The 13917-nt window shown below is 35.9% G+C and overlaps 1 protein-coding gene across 2 annotated transcripts in view; it reads left to right on the top strand.

The window, feature by feature from the left end:
- Positions 1-13917, top strand: part of asic1b (acid-sensing (proton-gated) ion channel 1b) — a 383191-nt gene that overhangs the window by 15370 nt on the left and 353904 nt on the right. The window lies entirely within an intron of this gene.

Here is a 13917-nt window from a genome sequence, read left to right as displayed (position 1 = left end):
TCCCCATTAAACAGAATGTATTTTATTTTAGAAAACTATTGGGAAAAATTATAATATTCTGGAATAGGCGTGTAATAAGATTCTGACGGTATGATAACCTTGGATAAAAATTTCATGGTTTGACGATATTGTGATTACTGATACTGGAAAAAATGTTCCCCTTTGATCACAATATAAATATATTTTTTGAGAAATATTTTAAGTATTTTGGAGCAGTAAACCATGTCAGGCTAAATAATGAAAGTAAATCATTGTCTTCTGTCTTCAGTAGTTTTAAAAACATCGATGTCTTTACAAATTAAAACGGCATCTTTAGATCTCTTTTCTGCTGGAGATACTGTTGTCCTAAAAAAGTTAAAATAAAATTTTAAATATTACAATATTACAGAAAATGTTGGTGGTTTTAAAACCTTGACTCTTTCAAACCGAGGTATACAGGTACCTTGAAAACCGGTTATTGTCTTATGATTATTTTGAAGTGGTAAACATGCCTGGCTAAATGATTAAAATAAATCATTGACTGCTATCTTTATTAGTTACAAATGCACAGATTTCTTAACAACACATAAAAACGCATAAAAAAGGCTTACATATACAATACCTTAGGAACAGTATAACAGAATGTAAGCAGTTTTAAAAAAAGCTTGACTTTTAAAGCTGCAGTAAACATTGAAACCAGTTATCGTCCCATGCCTAGTCATGTTAAACAAATGTTTACAGACTGCTTTTAACATTTTTCCCAAATGTCCTTTTGTTTGTTTAATTTAACATCAATGATCAAAAATGCTCAAACCTGGAGCTTTAGCAAAAACATTCGTAATCGATTAAGGGAACGTGTGAACAGTTTTTACTACTCGTAAGCTCATTAAGTTAATACCAACATGGGGTTGCACCATAAATCCCTTTTTCTTTATTAATCCTTGATATATTTAAGTTTTATCTTCTCTCTCCATTTTTTTCTATTATTTGTTACCTCATTCATCATTCCAAGAAATTGTAGGTTCAGATGGCTTCTTTACCTTCAGATAACTTTGTTTCTGAAACAGGGTTTCACATTTTATGATCCATTTCTATCTCCATGTTTACGTTTTTGCTTTCTAGTTTGAACTGCTTTCTGAGGTGATTGACCCTTCGCTAGGTCATGCCCTCCTTTTACGCCTGTCAAGCTTTCATGCCTGGCACGTGTACAGTATGTATGCGCAGGTGTCATACATTCCCATGGAGATTATTAGTAATTTTTTGCCAATAGGAGAGATTTCAAAGTTAGACAAAAAAAGGACTGCAGTGTGCATGACAGGGGTATATTCATGACATAATATGCAACCAATTAGAGAATATTCATTCATTCATTCATTCATTCATTCATTCATTAATTCATTCATTCATTCTCTTTTCAGCTTAGTGCTTAGAACATGCAAAGTCCACACAGAAATGCCAACTGACCCAACCGAGGCTCAAACCAGCGACCTTCTTGCAGTGAGGCCATTGTGCTACCCACTGCGCCAATTTGATGCCCCGATTAGAGAATAAGTTAATTAAACTTGAAGCTACAGCCTAGTCGCCTCATACGCTGACCATTCAACAGCTTAGTTGATGCACAGCAGGATAGGTGAAATTGAAAAATCTAATAATAATGAATTAAACTTTTAAATGTTTTTTTTTTTTTGCCAAAAAGTGTGAGCCTAATTGTTGTGCAATAAAATGTTTTTCCCAGTAGCAAGTATCATCCGACACCAAATATAAAAGCAGACGCTAACCCTCTATAATGCTGTCACTAATGACTAAATCTTCAAAAGACAGATGAAAACGTCAATGAATTTGTACCTCTGACAGGGACATGAGGGTTTAAAATGACTGAAAAACAGCTGCGGGTGAAATGTATAATAATTGATGGCAAGCGCTTAGTTTGTGAACATATCTCTGTTTTGTTCTGTTGATATGTAATTCAAATATTTGTCGCTTGAAATAGATGGAAATAATTATGCTGCCTCCCACATGGTTTGATCCACGCAAGGAATTTCTCACCTTGGGTTTCAGGTTTTGGAACAGGAAAAAAATTCCACCACCCCATCCAAACTTTTAGGATACCGGGTATCAGATTTGCACGATTTATATGCACAATGTTTTTGGTTGTTTCCCTCGCTTGAAAGCTTGACTGACCTCCCGCGCCTATTTACACCTGCGATTGATCTGTGGCGGTTTTTAGGTGTGCCTTAGCGAAGGGTCAATTCTAAAGGCATTTTATCGAGGAAGTAAAAGCTTACATTTAGTAAACGTCACATCATTTATTATTTCAGAGACCGTTATGAAAACAGATGGAAATAATTGATCTATGGTTGCTGACAGAGAGAAGTGATGTCTCTCTCTCTTGTAGTATCTCAAGGATTCATGTTGGAATGATTCTCTGAAGTCTGACTGTTGTCTGTCAGAATTTGACGTCATGCGCTTAATGCAATCCTGTATTTTAGTTCCGACGAGAGCTGAAAATGTAAGCTGTAAACATCCTGCCTCGCTTGAAAATGAGGGAGAGTTAGAGCGTTGACTTGCCTGTCTGCAAATGAAAAATGATTTCATCCCCTCAGGTGTTGAAAGCCCCGGCGAGGGCTGAAGTGAATCATCATCGATTCGATGTAACTGATAACACCATGTGTTGTGCTTGTGGCAAAAGCGCAGCCATTAGAGAAGCAGAAGTTCTGCTCGGAGTTTGAAATCTTCTCGCAGGACTGTGATTGTTAGTCTGCGGTCGGAGCCGCTCCAGAACACATTGAACACATCAGTGTCCCTATTGGCAGTGCAATCTGCCTCATCGCTTTTCAATAACAACACGTTTGGATGGAATGAATAATTGATGCCAGGTTTAGATTTTCGTTGAAAAGTCACGCTCCACTAATATTCGCTTTGCTGGATTACTTTCTTTGCACGCATATTGCATTCGAAGGCTTTCCGCTGTGATGTTTATCCTTGAATAAATAGCTCATATGTCAATGCCGGATTGAAATAACATGCCTGTTCTTTGACATTTGCGTTTGATGTGTAAATATAAGTGTTTAGAAGTCTGAAATGAGCCAAGTTTGGGATCAAAGTAAGCAAGGCCGAAGAAAGTTTTGTGTTTTTGTGTTGTAAATGATTACCATTCAGCTATTGATATCCATTTAAGCAGTAACCATTGGTTGTTATTGTCAATCCTCAATGTTTTTAATTCCCTTAAGAAATGTTTCAAATATCTCTGTATGACCTCCGTGTCTAGGAAAAAACATAAGAGATTTGAAGGTCTTGGTTGCGAGTCTTCGTTGAGTGAATTATAGGGCACTTTTGAAGTACGTCAGTCCGACCGTTCACATCTTTTCTTTACAATGTCATCGGTAAGGAAGCATGACTGCTGATAGCACTCGGCAACCAATTGTAGCTCAATCGCCATGGGAACTGTGTGAGAACCTAGGCAAAGTTTCTACTACTAACTCTTCAAACACAGCCAACTGTTACTTAATGACCAGTCAAGATGACCAATTTGCATGCTATGAAGTGCTAAAATAGCATGCAGAGGTAAGTGCGCCTTATATCATAGGATGTTGAATACAGTGTGTTAAGTTCACTTGATTTATGATTTGGTGGATTTCCAACATGCAGCCTTTTTTATTTCTGGCTAGTATTCCACAATCTTTTGTGGGTGATGGTGTTGTAGGGAGGCACAGTGGCTCAGTAGTTTGCACTGTTGCCTCACAGAAAGAAGATCACTGGTTCAAGTCCCGAGTGGTTCAGTTGGCATTTCTGTGTGGAGTTTGCATGTTCTCCCCATGTTTGTGTGGGTTTCCTCTAGTACTACTGCACTATAGGTTAATTGAATAAAGCAAATTGGCTATAGTTTGTGTGTGTGTGTGTGTTTCCCAGTACTGGGTTGTGGCTGAAAGGGCATTAACTGCGTAAAACATGCTAAAGTAGTTGGTGATTCATTCCACTGTGGTGATCCCTGAAATGGAGACTAAGCTGATGGAAACTGAATGAATGAAGTGTTGTAGTAAATGTGTGTCAAATAATGCAACAAATCGCTGAGGGATGTGTATTACACTCTAAAACTGTTGGGTTGTCAACTCAAATTTGGGTTAAATATAGACAAGCTTAAAGATACGGATAAGTTTATAGTATTGAGTTCATAGTATACAAAAAAAAATAAATAAAATGATATTGAAAGCATGGATAGCAACCAGTTTCCGATGCTTGCATCTAAATTAAAACTAGGTTTTAGAAGGGTGTGTGTACTGTAAGTATCAAGTATCAATAGATATGTCTGGGTACATATTTTTATTCACATATGAAAGAAAAAAGGCAGAATGTGCATTAGAACCTTGAGATGGATGATTATTACATTTCATACAATAAATATCGATACAAATAAATGGATTAACTCGTTTGGAAGAAAAACTGCTAAAGTGAACTAAGGCTACGTTGACACTGCCAGGCTTATTGATCCGATCAGATTTTTTTTTTCTCGGAAAAAAAACTGTTATAGCAGTTCACACTGTTATAAATGTGGCCAATATCAGATGCACAGTGTGAACAGATCATGGTCCTAACCTGACCCGCTTGTGCAAAAGGAGTTGCCGAAAGCCCTAATGTCTAATTATTTACACAATATGTATACTGTATGAAGTAAGCATGTTGTTAGATCATCCTTATTATTTTCCTTTTCACAGACAACTGTGGTTAATTTCATGAAATGTAAAGGGTTGTTCTGCTACTACAAATGCAAGTGTATTTTAGCATTTGAAACCCAAAATAAGTCTTTTGTAAATTGAAAACAGTGATCTTTTGTAATTTATTACAACCCTAGTGTTTGTCTTTCTGACTACTGGTGTAGTGAACTCCTCAAAGGTTGGTTTATCTCTGTTTGCTGAGTTATTTAATTTTACTTCATTATAAACAATAGGCATGCGCAGAAAGTGGGTTTGGGTGCTGGAGCACCTGCCCTTTTTTTCTCTCGGAGACAAAGTTCTCCCTTAAAATAAATGCATGGACGCGTGGATCCTCTATCCACAACACCCCATGACTCTCTTCAGCTTAGTGGTTCAACCTATGCCCCATTCAACCAGATTGTTTAACAAGCACCAGTTTTGCTTTCAAAATTTTTTTGCTTAACGGACAACCAACTTTCTGTGGTAATCACCCTGTGTGCCTTTCTACTGTGCTGCTGAGGAGTAGAGGATGTTTGCAGCACAGAATGGTGACTCGTGTCGCGCAAAGATTATGTAAAAGTTGCATGAAATCCTACATAACCGTTCACACTGGTCACAATGCAAAACATCAGATCTGTGTATTATTTAATACCACATATGAAAGTGGTACAAATCTGAATCGAAAAGATCCCATGCGGTTTGGGCTGTTCACACTGTCAAGACAAAAACAGATCTGACTCGCATATGGGCAAAAAAAATCTGATTCAGGCCACATTTGCCTTGCAGAGTTTTCCCTCTCCGCTGTCGCCACTGGCTTGCATGGTTCAGGATCTGAAAAGCTTCTTATCGTTGAATTTGCTCGTCAGTGTTTGGACTCTCAATAATGACTTCAAACCACACTTAACTGAGCAAAACTGAACTGAACTTAAACAGTAAAAACTAAACTACACTGTTCCAGTTACTATGACCATTTATGTGAAGCTGCTTTGACACAATCTACATTGTAAAAGCGCTATACAAATAAAGCTGAATTGAATTGAATTGAATTGAAAAGTGTGAACCTAGCCTAAAAGTCAGATCAGTATTGAGTGATTATGAACATGCTTGATGAACTGTTTTACATAGAGGTTATTTTTTAGGTTTTCCATTTTTTTTAATGGAGACACACAAATAGCAGCATGGTAGTTTGTCCCAATCCTCATTTTTGTGTTTGTATTAGAATCAGTAATCATATTATATGGGTCAACGATGTACAATTTCAGAGTCTACATTAAATTAGAAGTGATTTTATATACATGGAAAGTATATTAAAGGTGCCACATAATGAAAATCTGGATATACCAATGCACAGCTGAATGGCATAGCAATACCCCGAGTCTTATTGAGTTGTAACTTATTGAATCAGTGCACTCTATGGAAACTTTAAATCCCAGCAAATTGTCTATTTTAATATTTCAAATAGCTGTGAAACTAAAATGTCATTCAGAAAATCAGATTTCTTTATATGGAACTGAAACAAAAATACTCGAGTATATACAATAATTCAATATAATAAATAACCCCCCCCCCCCCCCCACACACACACACACAAATAATCTGTCATCAATTACTTCTACTTGTTGTTATCTGTTAAACAAGAAAGAAGTGATTTTGACTTTTTAAAACTGATGGACACCGATAACCGTAACCATTCATAATAGTAAAGCAATGGTTACTGTTTTCCAACAATCTTGTCTGTTCAACAAAATAAAGAAGCTCCTAAAGGTTTGGAAACACCTTAGTGTGGGTAAATTTGTCTAATTTTTAATTGTGGATGAACTATCCCTTTAAGTATGAAGATGTAAAATGACAGTTACTTAGCATTCCGAAGCTGCATTGTGATCCTTAAATAGAATCTTTTAACGTGTCATCAAAAGGCTTTTGTTCTAAATATGACCAACAACATCTTTTTAAATATAAACATTTACTGAATTATTTTTCTTTACATCTTTAAATGCGTATGACATGTTTTGATACTCGCAACCCATTTTTATCTTTGACCCAAGTGCATCACAATATGCTCAAAACTGTGTCCTTCTATAAATACAAATGTGTATTTTCATTTGTATGATAAGCATGCTTTTTGGTCTGCTCTAGCTCGGCTGTGTGAATTTGCCGTATCCACCAGTTTGAGCTTTTTGCCGTGGCTGTGATGTGGCCTTGAGTAAGACGCAGTGACAGCTCAGGCCGATAGTTATCGTGGCGTGACAGACAGAACTTTCCTGCTTTATTCTCTCCGGGATTCATTAGCAGATGTCATCACGGCCCCATTGAGTCTATTAGAGAGGCTTCGCTGACGATCGTTTCACATTCACACGCTGCGCAAAAAGTGATGCTCTTAGATTTAATATGCCCCGAGTCCACTGCGCTTTACTCTGTCACATCTGAGCAGCATTATGTGTTAATGATCGCATATACTCTTTATAGTAGGACAGAGTGGCTGTGGATAAATGAAACTCTCTTCTTTTTGGTTTGGGGTTTTTTTTTGGCTCGCTATTGGATTAGATGATAGTCATGCAGTGTTGAATGTCAAGTTCAAAACTAGACTTTCTTTTGTGAAAATGAACTTTCTCTGACATAATTGTGGATTGTTGGGTGTTGAAGGCTGATTTATACTTCTGCGTCGAGTGATCGGCGTGACCCAGGCGCCTGCCTTGTGCGTAGTCGGGCATTTATACTTTGTGTTGTTTGTGCTGCTCTGCAATAACACTTCTGAAACGCTAGCTGGCAGTGAGGTTTTTTGTTCCTCATGTTTTTTTTGCGTGTTCTGTTTTGTTCTGAATGCTACCTTAATGTACATATAGCTAAAACTCTTAAATCTGAGGTGGGAACTGGTGGACGTGCACGACATTCATCATAAGGTAAACATAAAACAACAATTTGCATCTAAAGCAGAGATGCCCAAAGTAGGGCTCGTGGGCCGAAGTTGGCCCATTGTAGCCTTTAATTTGGCCAACCATCCCATCTGAGAGGAGAAGGAATATAATCACAGAGATCGTCATTTCTAATTTAACTAAGCTTTTTTGTTTGTTTTTATTATCATTAAATTAATTTTCAATTAAATGTAAATTAATCTGATTTTCTTAAATGTACATAGTAATACTGACACTTGATGGATAGAGGACTATGCAGAACACATCAGCGAGCAAATCAAGGCAAAAACTAGTGTAATTTTGTAATATATTAGCTTGTTTTGTTTTTACTCTGATACGTTCATTATAAATGTAAATAGATATTGTCTTAGTTAACGTATAACAATTTCTAGTAAATTTTAAACATTATTAAATAAATTATGAAATTATTCCAGCTATATTTGCCTTGGACCAATTAGTCTCAATCAAGTTTGGTTTGAGACTTTAAAAAAAAAAAAAAATTTATAGTTTGGGCACCCCTGATCTAGAGCTACTTTATTCACCTTATTCTTTAAGCGGGTGCTGCCATTGGAATCTTTTTGGCTTGAGACTTCCGGTCTCATTCACTTCCATTCATTTTTTGATGTTAAAAACTGCTCATTACGCTGCTTGATGTTGCAACTTGATATTTTCTTATTATATTATTCTACTTGGTCTGTATAGTCATGCAAATATTTGTTTGTAGAGCAAGTAGTTTGACCGTTTTCTGCCGTTTATTATTCCTAGTAATTTCTCCCACAGGCGACTGAATCGGAAGTTCTAAGAAAATCGCGAAAACAGACGCACTTCCGCATTTTAAAATAAGGTCAATAGGACTCGACACTTTTAAAAACTTGCTCCAACGGGTTCGCGTGGCTTTTGGTCCCGCCCACACTGGTCACAGCTACTAAGCCAATCAGCAACAGAGCTTGTGCTATGCGTCGTTGCAATGTGTAATTGCATTTTTTTTTTTTTAGAGGTGCATGTCAGCGGTGTCTTGTTGTGAGGTCAATACATAATTTTGCAATGTTTCGCTGCCATAAATGTTTGTTTTTTATTTGTTTAATGAGCTCTCCACTGCCTTATATTTTGCTCTCTCATTGGCTGTAGGTCATCAGTTTTCCAGTCAGAACTTATTTCACACAAAATGATTTTGTTTCGAAGACAGTTCGAGGTGTTTAGCAAATTTCTGAACAGTCTTTAATTATTTTGTGCCAAATAACATTGAGCCAATCATGGATAAGAACAAACAAACATAGCTACAAACATAAATCGTATGAGTTCACTAACACTACTGATGTTTAGTTCACTTCCAAGTAAAATAAAAGATAATTAAATGACTTCTCTTTAAGAAGAGCTCATAGTTACTACTTCCATCATACTTTCTGATTTCTTGCTTTGCTTCTGTCTCCCGCTATCCTGATCCAGGGACGCAGTTTCAGCTTCTTGAGATCTTGTTTGATTAGGCTCATTATCAGGTTTACTTGTGGTTTTAAAAAAAAAATTCAAATATGCTTTACTGCCTCTTTGCCATTTTGAAAATACAAATATTATTTAGGTTTGCTATGCCATTTTATTTTCGCTGCTCACTCCGCTCGAAACGACAATCACCAACCAATGAGAGTAAATGTAAACGTAAGAAAGCTGATTGGTTGAAAATATTGTTGAGGGCTAGGAATGGGACCCGATTGCGGACTAATTTCATTGGCTGACGCGGCTTTGTCGCATTAGCCCCAACTTCAGACATGTTCTCTGTCAATTGTTGATGAAGCGCCGTGTGAATGCGTGGTTACCCAACCCTTACAGAGTAAATGACAATGTCCAATTTTGTGCGAACTATCCTTTTAAATACCATTATCATCAGTAATCACAATACCGTCAGACTGTGATATTTATATTATCCAAGATTATCACAGCGTCGGAATCTTATACCGGCCCATGCCTATTGAGGGCCAATAGTTAAACGTGACTTCTGCTTTAACTTTTGCTTGGTAACTACCATCATGCTTGCACATGCCTACACACACACACACACACACACACACACACACACACAATTGCACTCATTTCGCTTGCACTCGTTCACATTCTCTTGCACACACACCGGTTAATGCCAGATCAATCAAAATAAATACCGGAAAGCAAAACCCGAATATCTGACATTTTTTCCGAAACAGGATTCGACTCAAATCAAGCACTGGTTTAACAAGTTGCTATTTATTTGGTAGCTAAGGTTTTATATGTCAGGTTGCTATTTATTTGGTAGCTGAGATGTTCTGAATGGGTTTAACAAGTTGCTATTTGGTAGCTAAGGTTTTCTGATTTAGTTTAGTAGATTGCTATTTATTTGGTAGCTAAGGTGTTCTGAATGTATTTAGCAGTTTGCTAGTTATTTGGTAGCTAAGGTGATCTGAATATGATTAGCAGGTTGCTATTTGGTAGCTAAGATGTTCTGAATGAGTTTAGCGAGTTGCTATGTGGTTGCTAACGTACTCCTGTACGTTGGTATTCTAAGGTACTTTATATTGTTGCTTTGAAGTTGACAAGCTGTTGTGGGATTTAGTTGGCTACTACACAGTTGCTAAGGCATCGTAGCACTGGGTGTCTTTTATCATGCTGCTGTGCTGTTTCTTAGATGTTTTGAGGGGTGTTAGGATGCTGCTATACAGCTGCTTAGGTGTTTTGAATGGGTTTAGTTATCAATTTGTTAACATCTAAGGGTTCTTGTTAGCATGCTATGCAGATTATAAAGAGTTCTAAGTGGTTTCAGTAAGTGTTTCGTGTGGATTTTGGTTATTTGAATACAGTTGTGAAGGGGTTCTGTGAGTTTTAGTTTGTAGCGAAGTGTGTTCTGGCATTTATTATTAAGATATTTTTTATTACTTTGGTTGTTTCTTTGGCTATAGGTGCTTACTCAAGCCTTTCTTCAACCCCATATTACATCCTCCCCATCCCCCAACAACACACACACTTTTATATTGTCCATTTGATGATGATGATGATGATGATGATATATTTGAAAAACTAAAGCCATAAGTCATGGCAATAATGATGCTGTGTTTATTATTAAGTGGTGCAGAGTAGTGGGGTTACGTGATTACTATATTTATCATCTAATTGCAGTTATTTTTAAAAGATTTCTTTACAAAGACACTGTGTAGGTTTCACAACCTATTTTAAACGGTAGGAATTGTACTTTTATCCACTTGCAGTTATTCAAGTTGACATGACCTGGAAAAATCTGGGTGTCAGTGAGTGACATTTGAAGCATCTGATTCTCTCCTTATCTCATTTTCAGATCTTTTAGCGACACTGACTCATCTTCAAAGATGGTTGGATCATTGTGTTCATAAGGCAGAAATGAGATGAATAGCTCTGCGTTTCTCTCAGATTTCATATCTCTTTCAGATCTGCCTTTGAGGATAAGCACCCAAAGCGGTTCAGTTAATTAATTTATTTATTTACACTATCATCTGCCAAAATTAATTTCTGCCTATGTTATTACTGAATCAGTCCTATTCTTTCCACCAGTCCAAATGGAATATTTAACAGGTGAATGATTAATGACTGCAGCCTTTAAAGAGCCGCTCTAAATATTGAAGAGTTCAGAGAATAAAAGGAAAATGAAAATATGAAATGACTCGAGCGCCCAGACAGACAGTGGACAGATTGCATGTTCAGGCTTCAAAGACTGCCCAGAGTCTTTAAAGGAGTCAAATTATGCTTTTCTGCAGGATATAATGTAAGTCTAAGGTGTTCCCAGAACGTGCCTGTGAAGTTTCAGCTCAAGGTACCACAGGGATCACTTAATACAGCATACTCCATGCTCCTTTTCGGGTGGAAGCAAAAACACTGGTTTCGTTTGTGTCTGTTTAAATGCAAATGAGCTGGAGCTCCTTGCCCCGCCCTTTCTAAAACAGGGCAGAGCTTAAACATTGTCAGTCTGAACTCCTGAAGTTTTTGTCTCTTCTAAAGCATAACAATGTAATATGTTTGCAGATGTTTAAAACGCATTAATAAACTATGTTAATAAAATTGTTTAAATAAAAGCTACTTTTAGTTAATTTCCTTCTGAAGTGCGTTAATTTTTTGGATTATCCATCTTTGCTGTTGATTTGTGTAACTTCGCTCACTGCCAGTTGAAATAATTATATTTCTTATTTCTGGTTGCTTTGATGGAAAATGTGGTGCATTTCATTTTAGTCATAAAGAATGCCTCAATGTTTTGCCTGCACAGCCGAAACTGCTCTCCGGAAGAGTGTAGCAGCCTCCAAAATTATCCTCAAAATCAGAGTAAATAAAACATGAGGTGCTTATTAATTTGCAATCAATACAAATATTACAAATGTTAACATTAGCTGATCAGCTTGCAGCATAAGGCTTGATTTTATATTAGCTACATTTCCATCCATCTATTTTTATGTGCATTTTGCATATGCAATATAAAAAATAAAATATTGCAAAAAAAAATGCAATATTGCAAATAAAAAAAATTGGTTGATGGAAACGCCAAGATGCGCATACATTTTGAAAATGCTTATAAAAACGTAAGCGCATAAGTAGGATGAACTTTTTATTCAATAAGGTAATATACACACAAACTACAATGCAAACTCTTATACCGAACAAATTCCAGTATGTGTTTAAAAAAAAGGTCATGTGATTTAGTTTAAAGAGATCATGTGGTGATAAATGTGTGTGAATGGATAAACCAGCAGGCTGAGCACATTGTAAAACATCTGAAATATTGTTTTGGTCATTGTAAAACGCCTAAACCATTTCACTATTAGTGTTATGGTATTATTAATTACCTCAAATTGTCAAGAGCATCTGTGCTCCACATCTCACACCTTCAAATGCCACTACGCATTCAGTGGGTGTCGACATTGTCTTCAAATGCGGAAGTCATTTATTAAATAAAGAAAAGATTCCCGCAGCTTCTCTTACCATAGTAAATTCTGTTTTAACTGTTGATTAGTTGATGCCAGTTAACTAGGAAGGGGCAGTTTTGTTCTCTTGGACTCGTTGAATGGAAACACTGCTTTATTTGCACGTCTTTTATGTGATATTTCAGTTTTGCGCATAAATTAAATTCACATTTTTGGATGGAAACATAGCTAATCACACTTGCTCCTGTTGGTGTTGTCAATCTGGCAACCTACGTATGCGTTAAGGAGTAAGAGCTTGGTAAAAGTATTTTAAGAGTTTACAAGAAAATGCAGCACGGTTTGTTAACTCTGCTTATTGAAAATGAAGATCAAATAATTTGCATCAGTTGTGTTTTGTCTCTGACTTGCCACAAGAGTTGATTTGCATCTATGAATTCTGCTGCAAAGATCTATATATCTAAAGATCTGCAAAGATCTATTATAGGTATGTACTTCTCTATTGTAGATCAGTGATTCTGCCATGTTTCTCACTGACACGCCACAACTTTGCAACTCTAGGCTTGAATATTTTTGCGTTTTCATAATAATAAATTTATAATGTGTATTAAACTCTGACATTTATCCGACATTATTTGAATGCACCCAAAACTGTATTGAGCATTTAGAATTTGCACTGCACCTTTAAACCAATTTCTCTTTCACAACTTCTCTTAAAAGGACAGTTAAACCAAAACCATTAGTAATTTGCTCAGCTTTCAATTATTTCAATCATGTTTGACTGTTAGAAACTTTATTTTTTTTAATACTATTTTGTACTTTGATGAAAGATAATAGTCACAAGCTTTCAGGTTTCTTCAAAATGGCTTCTTTAATGTTTAATAGAAGGAAGAAACTTTGAGTACATTCGAACTTGAGTACATTAAGTTTTGGATGAATTATCCCTTTAAATATAATTGAGATTTTCAAAGAACACAAAAACATTCAATGTTGGTTAAATCTAGGCCCACACGGAATATGTGCAGATTTTCACAGATTTTTAGTCTATCATTGAGTCTATTTATTTACTTGTGTAAATGTGTGTAATTTTCTTTTTATTTATTTATTTTTATTAATTTCAGTAATATTATTGGCAAAATCTTCATATGATTTATTTACAATACAGTTTGTCAGTTAGTGTTTTCCATTTACTATACAGTATATATACCAGTTATAATATCTACTAAAGGACAGATACATTATAAGGGATTTGCTTTGTTCACCAGTTGGGTAAATGTAATTGAATTTGCAATGTAAACATTAAAAGTTGAAAAGATATTGATTTTATATATATATATATATATATATATATATATATATATATATATATATATAATTTTTTATGATACTCAAATTTATTCTGCATAAATCCACAGATTTATTTTATTTTTT

This window comes from Danio rerio, chromosome 22 (genome assembly GCF_049306965.1).
Source record: "Danio rerio strain Tuebingen ecotype United States chromosome 22, GRCz12tu, whole genome shotgun sequence".
Taxonomy (NCBI): domain Eukaryota; kingdom Metazoa; phylum Chordata; class Actinopteri; order Cypriniformes; family Danionidae; genus Danio; species Danio rerio.
This window is presented reverse-complemented; position numbering and strand designations above follow the sequence as displayed.